At 46.9% G+C, this 14533-nt stretch overlaps 1 protein-coding gene across 9 annotated transcripts in view; it reads left to right on the top strand.

Moving 5' to 3' along the window:
• The window catches only part of LOC147026295 (early estrogen-induced gene 1 protein-like), a 94259-nt gene that overhangs the window by 32999 nt on the left and 46727 nt on the right, over positions 1-14533 (top strand). Inside the window, exon 1 of one of the 9 annotated variants that reach the window (XM_085881573.1) lies at positions 10510-10627. The exons of the other annotated variants lie outside the window; for them this stretch is intronic. The gene's annotated coding sequence lies outside the window, so the exon portion shown is untranslated. Of the gene's footprint in view, positions 1-10509; positions 10628-14533 lie in introns of those variants that run through there. 9 annotated transcript variants of the gene reach the window in all.

Raw genomic sequence — 14533 nt, 5'->3', positions numbered from 1 at the left:
GCTTAACCGACCGTGAACGCCAATAACTCGACCGCGTGACCTAGGGTCCTCCCGTCTATGGATTAATCGGGTTACCTCATTTATCACATGGTTTAATTACCGGGGAACACGCCCTCGGTATGCCTTGTCCGAACCGGATCACTCTACCAGACCGGACCACTTTACCGGATCGGATGCAGCCGAGCGACACTGCCAAGGACGTACTGGCTAAAAGGAATGGATCATTGGGAATAAAGTCCTGGCTAAAGTAGGATTCGGATCATTCTGGATCAATGAAAGAAACCACAAAGACGAGCTGGGAACATTCCTAATCATGATTTATTTACAATGGGCGAGGAATGGTATTTGGCCCGATCAAGATTTATTGGGGTGTGTTGTGCAGAGATAGGGGAGAGAGGTGTGGTGCAGCAAATAAATAAGCAACTTACAAAAGGGGATACAGAGCAGACTTAACGCAAAAATAATAACAATAATAATGATAACGATCTTCTGCAGTCTTACTTAAGCAGACAGGCGCCAGCACACACACACACACGCGCACACATACAGACACAGAAAACCCAATGAAGAGGGAGTATTGCAACAAGAAGGGAAAGGAGTTGAGGCCACGATTTCTGTACATTTGTACTTGATAACATGACGCACCACCAATACGGATGCTCTGTGGTGCGGTACCCGACAGTGGGCGCATCTCTGGCTTCAGCCTCACTTGTGGAGACCTTGTTCGTGAAGGAGGAGCTTGAGTAAGAGAAGGGGCGGAGTCCAGAGTGCGAGGACGGAGTGGTAGGCGGGACCAGGTAGGCGGGTGGGGTTGACGTCGTGTGGGCGGAGATGAGGAGGCGGAGTCCAGACAGCAGGAGGCGGGTCGTGGCGGTGTCGACGAGAGCGAGGCAAGAGAGGTGGAGAAAGAAAAAGCAAGGCGGAGGGACTGCTCCGACCTTTATAGGACCTGCAGCATGGGGGGGGGAGGGGCCACCCCAAATTGAAACTTCATCACCTGAATCGGGCGCTCCGATTGGCCTCGACCCCTCACGTGGCCCGCCAACTTTGGCCAGAAACCGCCTCGCTTTGTTTCCGGCAAGGCCATCCCAGACAGCGAACACATTTCGCTCCGACCCCACGACATGACACGAATCGCCCACACCGAAATTGGCACGCGAATCGTCCCGCAAAAACCCCGGGACCATGTCCTGGCAACCGGCCGAGGGTCGCACATGACCACTCGGGCATACGACCAGCGCCGATCAACGCGAGCGCCAACACGGACCGCACTGTACATTCCCCTGCTCGATCACAGCTTCACTGGCCGTAGAGATGAGAAGACGTTCACCATCCGTGGAGAATCCGCTGCTGCCAGCGAAGACCGGAGATGCATCGTTATGGATAAATCCATGCACGTTTCGCGAGCGACGTACATGTCTGCCTTCGAGCACATTTCATACAGTGCACGTGGTTCTGCCATTACGCACGTGGCCATCGCTCGCGTTCGCAAGACTGTTAGCGTGTGCGCGGGGCGAACACCAATATGTATCGAATATTGAGGTTGAAAAGGAACAAGCCGCTTCTACTCCGCACACTTGTATCCTGCCCAACATGGCGTGGAGGAGTCTTTATCGGCCTCCGTACGAGTTTCGTGCAAGATGGGCGTCGTGCTGGCTATGTTTCCTCACCTGTGTTGTGAAAAACACTATTCGTGCAGCCTCTTCAGAGGTATTCATTCGCATGCCTTTTTAATGCAACCCACAATCTTCCCCAGATCATCGGAAGCTCGAGTCGATAATCCCGCACTGCTAAGCGCACTACATGACTCACTGCACACGCCGGGCCCAGGGCTCGCCCGGGAACGAGGATCTCTGTGCAGCAGTTCCCTCACAGCGGCGCCGCATGCGCTGGCCTCCATGAGGCCCACCTTACAGCGAAGGCGAACGTGGCTGATTTACCTCTGGAATAATCAGACGAAAAGAAGAGTAGGGACGAAATGAAGAAGAAAATGATTTCAGCAAACCTAGCTATTAGACCATCGCAACACACTCCCTTGTTGTCCCGCTAGACAAAAGGAAAGGGACTATCTACACGTATAATAATGGAATATCTGTCTTGGGATACCTATCTGTTGTATGCATGCGTTTCCGAGAACCACAACAATCTATATATTTTTTTCTGTTAACGTCTGCGTGTAATTTGATGCATCTCCTCCAAAACTGCCGGACAGATTGTCGCCACCTTCGGCATGCGGGTGCTCTGTGGTCTAATGAACAGCATGGGCTATGTGAGATCGCGCCAGACGGACAGGTTTGGGAATTTTGGGCAATTTTCTAATTTTTACATTCGTTTGCATGGCGACGTGTGACATCACCGCTGAGAGGCGTAATTCCGTCATGACATCATCGGTCATTCGCTGACGTCATTACGTCTGTCGTCGATAGACCGTCACCGCCGAGAGGCGTAATGCCACTCCTCGAAAACAGCGTCTGCAATGTAAAACCCTCTTCTGCACATGCTGACTACCTCAGAAGGTGAATTTGACACAAAATGTAACAAGAAACATTGTATTTAAAGTAAAGATTTATAAATAAAAAAATAATTTATATTAACGTCTGCGCGTATTTTGACGTTTCTCCTCCGAAACTGCTGGCAGAAATGTGCTCATTTCGCATATACTGGAGTTTCTTAATGTGACGAAGAGATGCACTAAATTTCTAAGCTGGAATTGGATGACAACGTGGCTTCAACATGATTTTCAACCCATCGACGGCCGCATTTATTCCCGTTCGGTCGCCATCGCTGAACTGCTGTCCGTTAAGTGCTGCCGTCTATCCAAAAAATATGAACTCGAGTAAGGGAGTACTCATTGCATAAAACACTGAACAGAAACAACCGATAATAAATAGTATAGCTCAGAACATCAGCAACTGAACACGCCCTCTTAGACTGTCAATTTGTGTCTGAAATCCAACGTACATATTAAAAACACCCAAAAATAAGTTGGCCTATGTCCAGATAACATCAAAGGCTATAATCTGAAGGTAGGGGGAACCAGGGAACGGGTATGAGGTCATCTCTTCATTGCCCGGATTATCTTCTTTTCTTTGTTCTTCGAAAGCGCGGTGTCAGACAATAGATTCTGTACCTTGAATGCGTGCGTGTTAACTGTTCAAATTAAAGAGTTCTTCGATTGTCAGATGCACCCAAACAACTGCCGTTCATTACATTAATTGTCAATATCAACCGCCATCGTTACCTGTGTTGTGTCTTGCGTGTGTGGTCTTCAAATTAAAGCATCCAAGCAGTGTTCAATCGTCGGATGTGCGCCAAAAAGTGCCGTTCATTGAAATTTGCATTCTGATTCTTGGTCACCCTCCACTGCTCCTGTTCAGTCTCAGGCTAGGCCTATATCATGTTAAACTTGCCCCATCAGACGCCAACCTTTCAGTCACACTGCAGAGGATGCAATTTCCAGTCAGACTCGCATACTCAATAACCATAAACAAATCCCAGGGCCAAACATTTGACAAACTCGGAATATACCTCCCAGCCCCTGTGTTCTCTCATGGCCAACTATATGTTGCATTTTCACGTGCAAGAGGTTACTCCTATATATCTATCAAAGTGGACAATAATTCCTCACATGGACTATTCAGCAACAAGACACTCACCCAAATTGTCATCTACAGGGAGGTCCTTTAGAAAACTAAGGACAGGTAAACCATAGTGCATCACATCCCTAATGACACCCCCAGCTTCCCATAACATCAACTATTATGCCTCATCCACCTTTTGCCACCCATTCAACTCTGTGCGGAGCACGGGTATATGCTAGTATGTATAAGATCTGTAAAAATCGCAATTGTGCATGTGTGTGCACGTGCCACCGCCACCAGTCGTCAGCTCCACTCAAGTCTCGAAGGCTGATAGGAGCCTTCACCTGGTCCTGAAGCATCCATCTTCATTTTCACCACAGCGAAGAGCCACGAATCGTGGACCACACTGTCTCCTCATCTGTGCTGCACCCAGCGGATCCCTACCCAGTCTTGAAGCATCCAGGTTAACCACAGAAAGAAACCACGGCTCAATGACCAAGCTGTCTTCTTTTCCATGTTCCACTTCCTCTTCCCCCCCCCACCCAATTCCTGAGTGGCGATGATTTATATCCGCATGACCTCCCCAACAATGTAGATGTGTATCGCTCTCCCGATGTGATTGACAATTGATGATCCAATTGTGGACAGGAAACCATTCAATTTACTATAGGTTAAGGTTCTTACTTTAAGTAAGGAAACTGCTTTGAGGTTTACAATTTTAAGTTGAATATAGAATGTTGTGAAATTAACATCATTTACAGCAATCCTTTAAATTATATTTTAGGAATAGCCCTGATAATGCATATGTACTGTATATGTAAATAATTGTGTGTGTGTGTGTGTGTGTGTGTGTGTGTGTGTGTGTGTGTGTGTGTGTGTGTGTGTGTGTGTGTGTGCGCGCGTGCGGGTTTTTTTTTTTTTCTGTGCGTGTGTGCGTGCTCCACCCACCCAAAAAGGTGGGGGACCTAGAGTTTCAGGTCCTTGTTATGGTGGAATTGTTTTTTGTCTTGCTTTCAATTCCAGTATGTGTTAATGATTCACACGATTAAAAACGTTGCCATCTCCTTGTGCTCACTATTTCCCTATTGCATTCCATCGAAGACACGACGTGCAATGCAAAATACTTTGCCTGCAGCTCACACAAACCTACTAAAAGCACGACCTCTCAACGTTACAGCGCTGTTCAGTCTGATAAAAATCAGTCATGTGATGAAAAATAAGTAACTTACACCTGCAGTAAATCTCCTCAGATGTCCAATTAACACAAGGCGACTGAGCCAGAAGTCTGATAAAGGCCTCTGCAGTTACCGAAACGATGATGAATTCACTATACTGCTTTCGGAATCATCAAGTCTTCAATCCCCCAAGGATATCCCAATTAATAATCAAACCTGGTTGGTGTCCGTGCAGGAAGGCAGCAAAACTGGAAAACACTTCTTGTAATTAAAAGGGGGGTTATTTACACAATAAATATGCAGCATGAGGAAGTACAGGATGAGCAGTAAATACTGGGAGATTATGGTGATCCTAAGACACAAAAAGGGGAGGGGGGGGAGAGAAGGAACACGCAACCTTGTATACAATGACAATGGCACTCGGAAGAGTGCATACTTCTGCCAGCTGCATAGTTTACATTGTGTCCCACTGATGGGCCAGAATAGTGTTGTTTTGCTTGGTGTTGGCTTAATGGTTAGCGTGGTGGGTTTGGGATCCTAGGATCCTGAATTCAAATCCCCCTTGGCTGTTGAATTAATACCAGGTAGGATGACTCTGCCTGTCATCCTTCCGAAGTCGGCAAAATGAGTGCGAGCTGAGGGTAGCCTGTGTCGGAGTGGTGACCCGTCCAGGTTTGTGCCCAATAGCCAAGGAGACTACTTGGGCAGCACCAACGCTCTGTACAGAGTATGGTCCCAATGGATGGATGGATAGATGGGCCGAATCTGCATCTGGACCTGGACTAAAAATCAATTGGCTTGTTCTTGTCACCTACCCAATTCCAGCAAGTTCTGTCATTGCCCATCCACAACTCTTTGAAATATTGTGCTCTATATCGTTTTTGGCCCTATCTCTCAATAGTGAAGAATCACATAGCATATAACATATTGTTGCAGTTCTGTAAAACTGAACCAACACTCCTCCGAGGCAATTACACCCAACATATAACACTCACAACCACGGTGTATACCCCAGTAAGAATAGGTGTACCATATCCCTGTGCCGTAAGAGGCGACCGGGAATGCGTCAGGAAGGGCATCCGGCGTAAAACCTGTGCCAAATCATTATGCGGATCATAACGGATGATCCGCTGTGGTGACCCCTAACGGGAGCAGCCGAAAGAAGAAGAAGATATTGCAATCCGAAGACAGTTATCTCATTAGCATTCGTCCAGTTAGCCCCTTCCATATGTCTCGTGGGTAAATAAAATGGGACAAGATGCGTTGTGTATGGCTTTTAGTTAGGTCTTCTTTAAGTCCTTTATTCTTTCATTTATTTCATCTCTTTACTTCCTTTTATTTCATACACAAACCACACAAGCACGCACGCAGATTAGTTATGCGACCAGGAGTGTCAGACACAGCAGCAGCTCATTTGCCGACGCACCAAATTCCTGTTCAAACATCACGCCATTATCCAGCTGACACCTCACCTCAGACCCTTACTATGCTCACCACGACGCTACAACACTCACCATAGTCACTCCAAATGCTTTCTAAAAATCCCCACAACAACCGACGGCTGACCACTTCACCAGAAAAACCACAATCATGACCAACCACCTCAGTTTCCTCACTACGTACGCTTTAACCACTCCCAACGCTTCGATGCCTACGCCACAGCGTTTCCTCCACCTCACAAAAACCTCTCCGATTCCTCAACCACCTTACCACAACTCACCGTTATAATTCCACAGCGGTCTCCGTCCAAACTCACCTACTTTCACCGCTCCGAACACTCACAACCATGACGTCTCAACCACCACCACCTTTCAGGACCGTGAAGATGCGTTCATGGGCGGGGACGCATGATGGGGTACCCTGCCCCGTGTTATTCTCGGAGCACCATTGTGTGGCAAAGCGCGAGGCAAATGGGGAACATTTCCGGTGGAAAACCCTCACCAGGATGGGGCCAACACAGTTGTTGAAGTTTGCGCGCCAATGAAGGTGTGGGGAAATACCCATCGCTCCACCTGTTCCACTCTCAAGCGCCGCCCGCATGGGGAGACACAAAAGGGAGCAAATCGGGCTCAGTCACTCTCTTTCATCCAGGCAGTCAGTCAGTCATCCAGGATCTCTCCTTTGTCCAGCGTCTGAGCTGAATCTCTTCATGAGCCAGCTCAACCGAGCAGAGAGGGTAGAACAACCGAGTGGGGTGGAGCGAGCTGTTGCCAGGATGAGCCGGGGTCATCGGCGCTCAGCTTCGGCTGCATTCCACAGCCATATTCACACTTGCAGACCTCTCACACATTCCCGTTAAGTCTTTCTCTGACGCATCTTTTTCTCCCATCTGTGCCTCATCCGTTGCGGACGCACAAACTAAAAGAGTACCGATTACTGATTCGCACCTCTCACGCCTTCCTCTTGCATCACGCTACATGACACACTGCACTGCATTTTCATGTCCCACACCGTAAACACCCCCAGTTTTCTTCATTCCTCCCCTTTCCTAAGTGATTGGGTTGCGTAGGTCCATCGACCATGCCAAGTACAATGAGGTCACTCCACCTCAACTGTCTCTCCTCTTTCTGGGCTACCTCTAATTTCCTTGGGTACGTGTGATGTCGCCTGTGTTGTGTAACATAAGCTCAGATTGTAGAGTAAATCTTCTTTGGTAAATATTTGCATTTCTTTTGCCACACCCACCAATTCCTTGCTTTCCCCTGCTGTACATAATTTGTGAATAAACTCTGTTATTGTGCCACATAATTTTCCTCACCTAGTTGTAATAAACTGCTTTGTTAGAAATGTACCCAGCTCATTTTCATCTTTTCCTCAATTGGTCTAGCATGGTCTGCACATGAACCCAGCCTGGAAGCTATACCACAAGAAGCTTCTTATTAGCCAGTGCTTACTTGGCAGCTCCGCTCGGCTGCACCTGACACGGTAATTTTAACGCAAGTATGCATCGAGGGCACAATTCCCCAATAAGGAGACTGCGTGTACCACAGTTAAACGGTAGTCAGACAGAGGACACTGGGTCACGTGGTTAAATTGCTGGCATTCGTGGTCGATTAGCGACCCGCCGCGACACAGACTTATTCGTGTGCGATGGTCTTGATTCCCGGTGAATCCGGGGAGAAACCAGGGATAACCCCACCCTCATCGTACCCCAGGGTCCCCAACAATATTATCGTGGCCCGATCTGGATCTTCACCAAAATGTAATCTATTTATCCTTGTCACACACCCAACCTGTCCAAGTTTTGTCTGAATGTGTCCATAACTTTATGAGATATCCTGCTCACAAACAGACCGACAGGGGTGAAAACATAACCTCCATCCACCTTAGGTGGCGGAGGTAATGATAACGAAATATAACCTAATCGGGGTGCTAACAATACTGGTTTCATACAACGAAGGGGAACAGACAAGGACTTTAGGCAGCCACATGCTTGGCTTGGTGTAGGTGGTGTGGTTGTGCAGGTTGGAGTGGCACAGCGAAAGTGTGGCTCGGGACGCGATGATGAGTGAGAATGGCGATGAAGGACGATGGCGAGATGTCCGATCTCTCAAACATGTCCTCCTCAGGTAGCGACCAAACAAAAAGAAAGCGAGAAAGATGTTTCCTCTCCAAGGTCCAAACCTCAACTAACTCGGTCTTTTTCCACAGAGGCCCCACCCTTCTGCATAACGGGTCCTTTGGCCTGCCCTCGGTACATGACGGGCCGTCATTGGCCTCCGCTAATGATGGGTGGTGCCGTGTGCCCTGGCGTCTTGCCCCTCTCCAGGGCTCCGCAGCTGACAATACCGCCATGGCTTGCAGTCCTCCTGCCAAACAGTTTGTGATTGTGTCCATTATAAGCGTGAAGTGGTTTTCTTTCTTCCTTTTGTGCCCAAGTCCTCCACCTGGTCTCTCCTGTTACAGGAGGTTTTACATCATATTGTAATCGTACTCTATTATACTCCATTGTTTACATTCACTCCCCCCTCATTGCATGTTTTACAATACAACTTACCTCTGACAGTTTCCCTGATACAGGGGTAAAACTAAGCTACTCAATTTACATGGTCACTCCTATTCTTTGCACAATTTATCTGTGGATCCCTCTCCCCCTTCCACTTAACATTACTTTGTCTTCAGCTCACTCAAACCTCCTAAAAGGGTGACAATCTCTGAACATTACATCACAGTATGTGAGAAAAACAAAATAACTTGCATGTAATTCCTGGAAATGAGCTCCTCTGGACACTTTATGTTCTTGCTGTTCACTTTGATGGTGCCATTGACCATTCTGGTTCCTGAGGCTATTCCATCCGGCTCTTTCCTCCAGGGATATAATCACGTGATGCACCGCCATTCTTTGTCAATCTCCATCGTCATCCTCATCTGTAATCCTTTGTACCCCAATGAGCCATGCCTAAACCAGCCCTCTTCTTGCAGGTTACTGTCTCCTCTCCTCTGCTCCCCATCTCTGTCTGTCTCTCTCTGTCTATCTCTCTGAGCTTCAATCTTTTATTAGAAAAGAAAAAAATATGATACCATAAATGGCTTTATGGAGTGCTTGATAGGCCTTCTGCTAAAATTGTTAAATGCTCTTTCAGCATTGCCGTCCACCAATGAAAATGATTAGCGTAAATGTATTCTGCTGTTTGGTCTTCAGCTTCACATACCAAACTTCATCTTTACATTTGGGTTATCGTGGGTTGACACTTCTTGTTACCTCCACCACCTGAAGGTGAAGGAGGTTATGTTTTCACCTCTTTCTGTCTTGGTCTGTGCACAGGATATCTCAAAAAGTTGTGCACGGATTTGAATGAAATTTTGTAGGGAAGGTTCGGTGTGTGACGAGGACAAATGATTAGATTTTGGTGAAGATCCAGATCTAGATCCGACTACTAGAATTTTTAAAAGTGATTCTTCACCAATGAGAGATTGGGCCAAAAAGGATAACATAGCACGATATCTCAAAAAGTTGTGGACGGATTCGGACGAAACTTGGACAGGTTAGATGTGTGACAAGGATGAATTGATTCGATTTTGGTGAAGGTCTGGATCCGGATCTGGATACGAGAATTATTTAATTTTTAAAGTGATTCTTCACCATTGAGAGATAGGGACAAAAACGATATAGTACTGTATAGCATGATATTTCAAAAATGTATTCATTGGGCCCGATATGTTCTTGTGGATCAGGCATTGCGTGGCATAGGTATGTGCTCTTCTGAGTGCCCTTCTCCTTGAACCTGATTTACTGGCATTTTCAGGAAGGGCTGTTTTTCTTCAGCTGCCTTCAGGTTTCTCCAACAGCTTGTGCTGTATTTTATTTCTTGTAAATCTTTTTTCTTTTCTTCAAAACCCCCTTGTTTTTCTCTTTGTTCCCTCCCTATTCCCCCTTCTCTATGCTCCCTCCCCATGCCCTCTTTGCTGTGCTCTCCAGACACCCAGACTGGCGTGCAAATTAGGCATGGTTTCCGTTTTTCGTTGCCTTTTACCAGATGCCCAGTGCTTTGAATGCCAGGCATAGGATGGAGTTTATATATTTTCTCTCCAGGATATCTTGCCCCTGACCTCGTACCTTCTTTAATTTGCCTCAAAATTATTGGTCACAAAGATTTCCCCTTTCATTTGTGCTGCAATGATTCTCTTCCACTTTTTTTGGTCTTTATCTTGAGTGTTCTAAGTTAGGGGGAGCCTTGCAAGCCTTGCTCCAATGTAAGCTGCATTTGTGGAATGAATTATGTGATTCTTTTCTTTTTTTTTTGTCGGTGGACCGGAAGGTGGTGATGGTCGTGGTGGGGAATGAAATGGTTGCTATTTGAACTTTGCAACCGTGGGTTTCTGAGGGACTCATTTCCAATGAACCAAACCATTCCTTGCCTTACTGCCCTGGTAACTAGGCCTACCTTCTCAATTCAAGTTGTGCCTGTTCTTTTTACTTTTGTTTTTTTTTTATTTTCGTTGTTGAAAATGTAAATTGAATCATCTCCATTTCTGACATTTTTAAAGAGCTGCTTAACATTTCTGTCAATAGGCAGTTAGTTTTGGATGATTTAAACCAGGTCACTGTCCGAGCTACCTTATTGCATTCTGAACTTGAACAAAGTTCATGGTTGTATGAGGTTTAAAATTAAATTTAAAATCGATTTGATAAAGAAAGCACTGGCCTAATGTGGTGAGACATGCTGTGATCATATTCGCAGGTCGGTGGATGTTTAAAGGTAGCATGGGGTCCTACAGTGGTTCCTGACGATGGGTTGATCAGACGAGTGCAATATCAAAAGTATCTGACGAGTACTTGTTTGTAATTTGATCTTAAAATGAAGCTTCATCTGTACTACATCCTACACCAATTGGTGCTATCAGTAATGGTTTTGCTTTTCAGAGAATTATGATTGTAATGACTATTGATTATTTGATGTGAGACTTGTGCTTTCTCCTCAAATCACACCCACGTTGAGGATGAGTGAATGTTTTCCTTTATTGTGGGATGCGGTGTGTGGATGGAAAACGAGTGCCAGTGCGAGATTTCTCGGTAATTTTGTGGCTTATACATGGTGTTATTATTTTCTTTTCTGACATAGAACATGTGGTTGACACTTCATTTGGCAGAAGAAAAGGCTGTATTTTCTGCTTTTAAATGATTGTACATTTTCTTTATTGGGATGTCACCCGATTCAATGCTGGAATGTTGGAATTTAACCCATGTTATTCCTGGACTTTTGTAACTTGACCACCTGAATGGTTAATAATTTGTCGTCTGCTTTGAGACTTGCATTCACAAAGACTAGTTGACCCTCTGTGAACACTTGAAATGTTTGTGATAATAACAGTACTTAAAAACTTTTACAGCGGCAACAGCCTTTGTATTGTAATTCACCAACACGTGCTATGCTAAGCCAATGGAAGAAACACAGCAACAAACTGATACATTTAACAAATGTATTTATTTATAATGGGGGAAAGGGGGGAGCACGCGAGAAGCAGAGTTATCACGACTAATGAGATGCACGTATGTACAGCAAAGAGCACTTATACAATTCCGACTTACGGATGGGCCCACAAATACGTGCACACACACACACACACACACACACACACACACACACACACACACACACACACACACACACACACACACACACACACACACACACACACACACACACGCGAGCCGGTGGCCACAGCCTTTATTGAGACATCCAGCTCAGAGGGAAAGGCGAGCTGAAGACCAGAGCCTGCACTCGGACCTGTCTGCCTCCTGCGGGTACGTTGAGCTGGCGGGGTGGCGGGACTCAAACCTGTAACAGCCCAGGCGTCCACACGACCGGGCTCCGGGCGAACGTAGGCCGGCAGGGTGGTCTGGCAAGACGAAAAACTGGCTTTCCAGAAGAAGAACCACCACCAAGGGACCTTTCGCGTGTCAGGCGAACGTGATCACCACTCGTGTCAGGCGAACGTGATCACCACTCGTGTCAGGCGAACGTGATCACCACTCGTGTCAGGCGAACGTGATCACCACTCGTGTTAGGCGAACGTGATCACCACTCGTGTCAGGCGAACGTGATCACCACTCGTGTCAGGCGAACGTGATCACCACTCGTGTCAGGCGAACGTGATCACCACTCGTGTCAGGCGAACGTGATCACCACTCGTGTCAGGCGACCGTGATCACCACTCGTGTCAGGCGAACGTGATCACCACTCTTCTCACAAGTTTCTCTCCTTCACCGACAGAGAGAAGGCGCGCAACCGACTTTCGGTTCTTGTGGAGGAGGAGGAGGATCTCTGTCCGAACGCGCCGCGCCGTTATTCACCCTTCTCCCGGGGGGGCGCCTCCACCCACCCCGCTCTCCCTCACTGGACGGTTTTGGTGCGCAGAATCGCTCGTCACCCTGTCATTGGCCAAAACGAGCGGCAAGTCCGTCGATTGGCCCGGGGGCATGGTGACGTCACGCGGACCGCCTTGCTCACCGTCGTGGGGTCTAATTGGCTGAGCGGGGGCTACCTCGCTCGTAGCACGCTGATTGGTCGAGGGCCGCCGCGAGGCTCCTTCTTGAACTCCACCCACCATGGCGTCAGCCAGAGCGAGATGCAGGTGAAGGTGATGCCGGCGTTGTCGTAGTTGATGTTGGTGGTGTAAAAATAAAAGAAAACTCTGACTATCAAAATAACTCACAGCACGTGTACATTTATTCACCCATTAAACAAGGGATAGGAAGCTATCTATCCACATTTACTTATCAAAATAACTGAGCTATAGGACCTGTATGTTGTGTGCTCATGGCTTCCAGATTTAGTTCGGGAATTTTAGCAAATTGTATTGACCATCTGTAAAAAAAATTGCTTACCAAAAAATTTCTTCACTATCGTATTCAACTCAGTGTCTACTAACACCTATAAATTAGTGCAAACCCAAATCCTTGTGGAAAATTCTGGGGAGGCAATCAAAGTTCGGGTGCTCAGAGGGCATGCGCGAAAAAATCGGAAAATTAACTTTTGCCAATATTAACTTGTGGGATGTCGATCTAGGGGTTTTGGGGGTGCTGAATTGATTCCAACCATTATTTTTGAGAAAAAAACACTCCTTGATCATATAAAATATATTTTATTGACATTTTTAACAGAACTGTGCTCACTGGAAATGTTGCTTCGTCAGCTTTTACAACCTTATTCATCAAACTCCCCAGTATCTTCCTCACTCCTCTTGTCATCCAGCTGGTTTATGTTCAGGCAAGAGTTACCATGACAGATGCCGCAAGCAGAAATACACTTGACTCCTTGCTTTTTACAGCAGCACCTGAGTGAGCTGCAGTCCTCCGCACAGTTGCAGCTGGCAAACGTCAGGAGATACTCTGGTGCAATGGGGTCTGTAGAAGGGACTGGTGCATATCCTTTCTCAGTGATTTGCCATCCATAGTCCCGGGCATCCAACGATGGACTTTGCAGCATCAGCCAGTCTCTAGTCTGGAGGTAAGCTCAGAGAGAGTGCTGTGCTGCAGCTCCTGTTGTCGGGGGGAGTTTCTCAGGTTTTATGCTCCCAGTAGCAGCTCGCTTGTTGAAGATGTCGAATCTCAAGTCTTCCAAGTCTTTGGAGGATTTCCCATGGAACATGAGCATGAAAAGCTCACAGCCTGCTTTAATGCTATCACCTTTCTCAGCTCGGATGTCCATAAACACGTCCATTGCCCTCTCTGCTTCATCAGTCTTGCAGAGCTTGCTTAGCAAATTTTGTTTGCTAAACCTAAAAATTGCAGACACTGTATCACAGCCAGAGAAGCTATACAAGAAGATGAGATACCTCTGGTATATCTCTGGGAGGGCCTCCCGAATCTTTCCGACATCGTAAGATGTTTCTTTGGCTGTCGTGAGGAAGATCGCATAGTCTGCAACATGATGAATCAGCATAACCAGGACGTCTGTGTCCTCACCTCGACAGGGGACTTTCTTGCCTCATCTAGAGCTGCGCGGACGATGGAGGTGTCGGCATCATCGGAGCATTGCTGTACACTGATTCCATTCCCACTAAATGTCTCGGCAAGGAGCAGAACGAGCTGGGCTTTGTTGTTCTTGTTATCGAGGAACTTTTCTCTTGCAATGATGATTTTGAGATCCAGACGAATCAATGTCACAGCATGCATTCTTTGTTCGTCTCAAGTGGTCATGGTCCTTGGTGGAGCTGCCATATCCGTCAAAGACCACCGTTATCCGGAGGCGATGGCTCCCCATGGACTCCACAAACCGGAGGTAGCTCTCGGCAACATCCTTCCAAGTAAGGTTAGCCTCCCACTTGACATTG

The sequence above is a fragment of the Eptatretus burgeri genome, chromosome 5 (genome assembly GCF_056783735.1).
Source record: "Eptatretus burgeri isolate ZD-2024b chromosome 5, Ebu_testis_v1, whole genome shotgun sequence".
NCBI classification, from domain to species: domain Eukaryota; kingdom Metazoa; phylum Chordata; class Myxini; order Myxiniformes; family Myxinidae; genus Eptatretus; species Eptatretus burgeri.
Note: the sequence above shows the minus strand (reverse complement) of the source record. Positions and strands in the feature narration are given on the sequence as shown.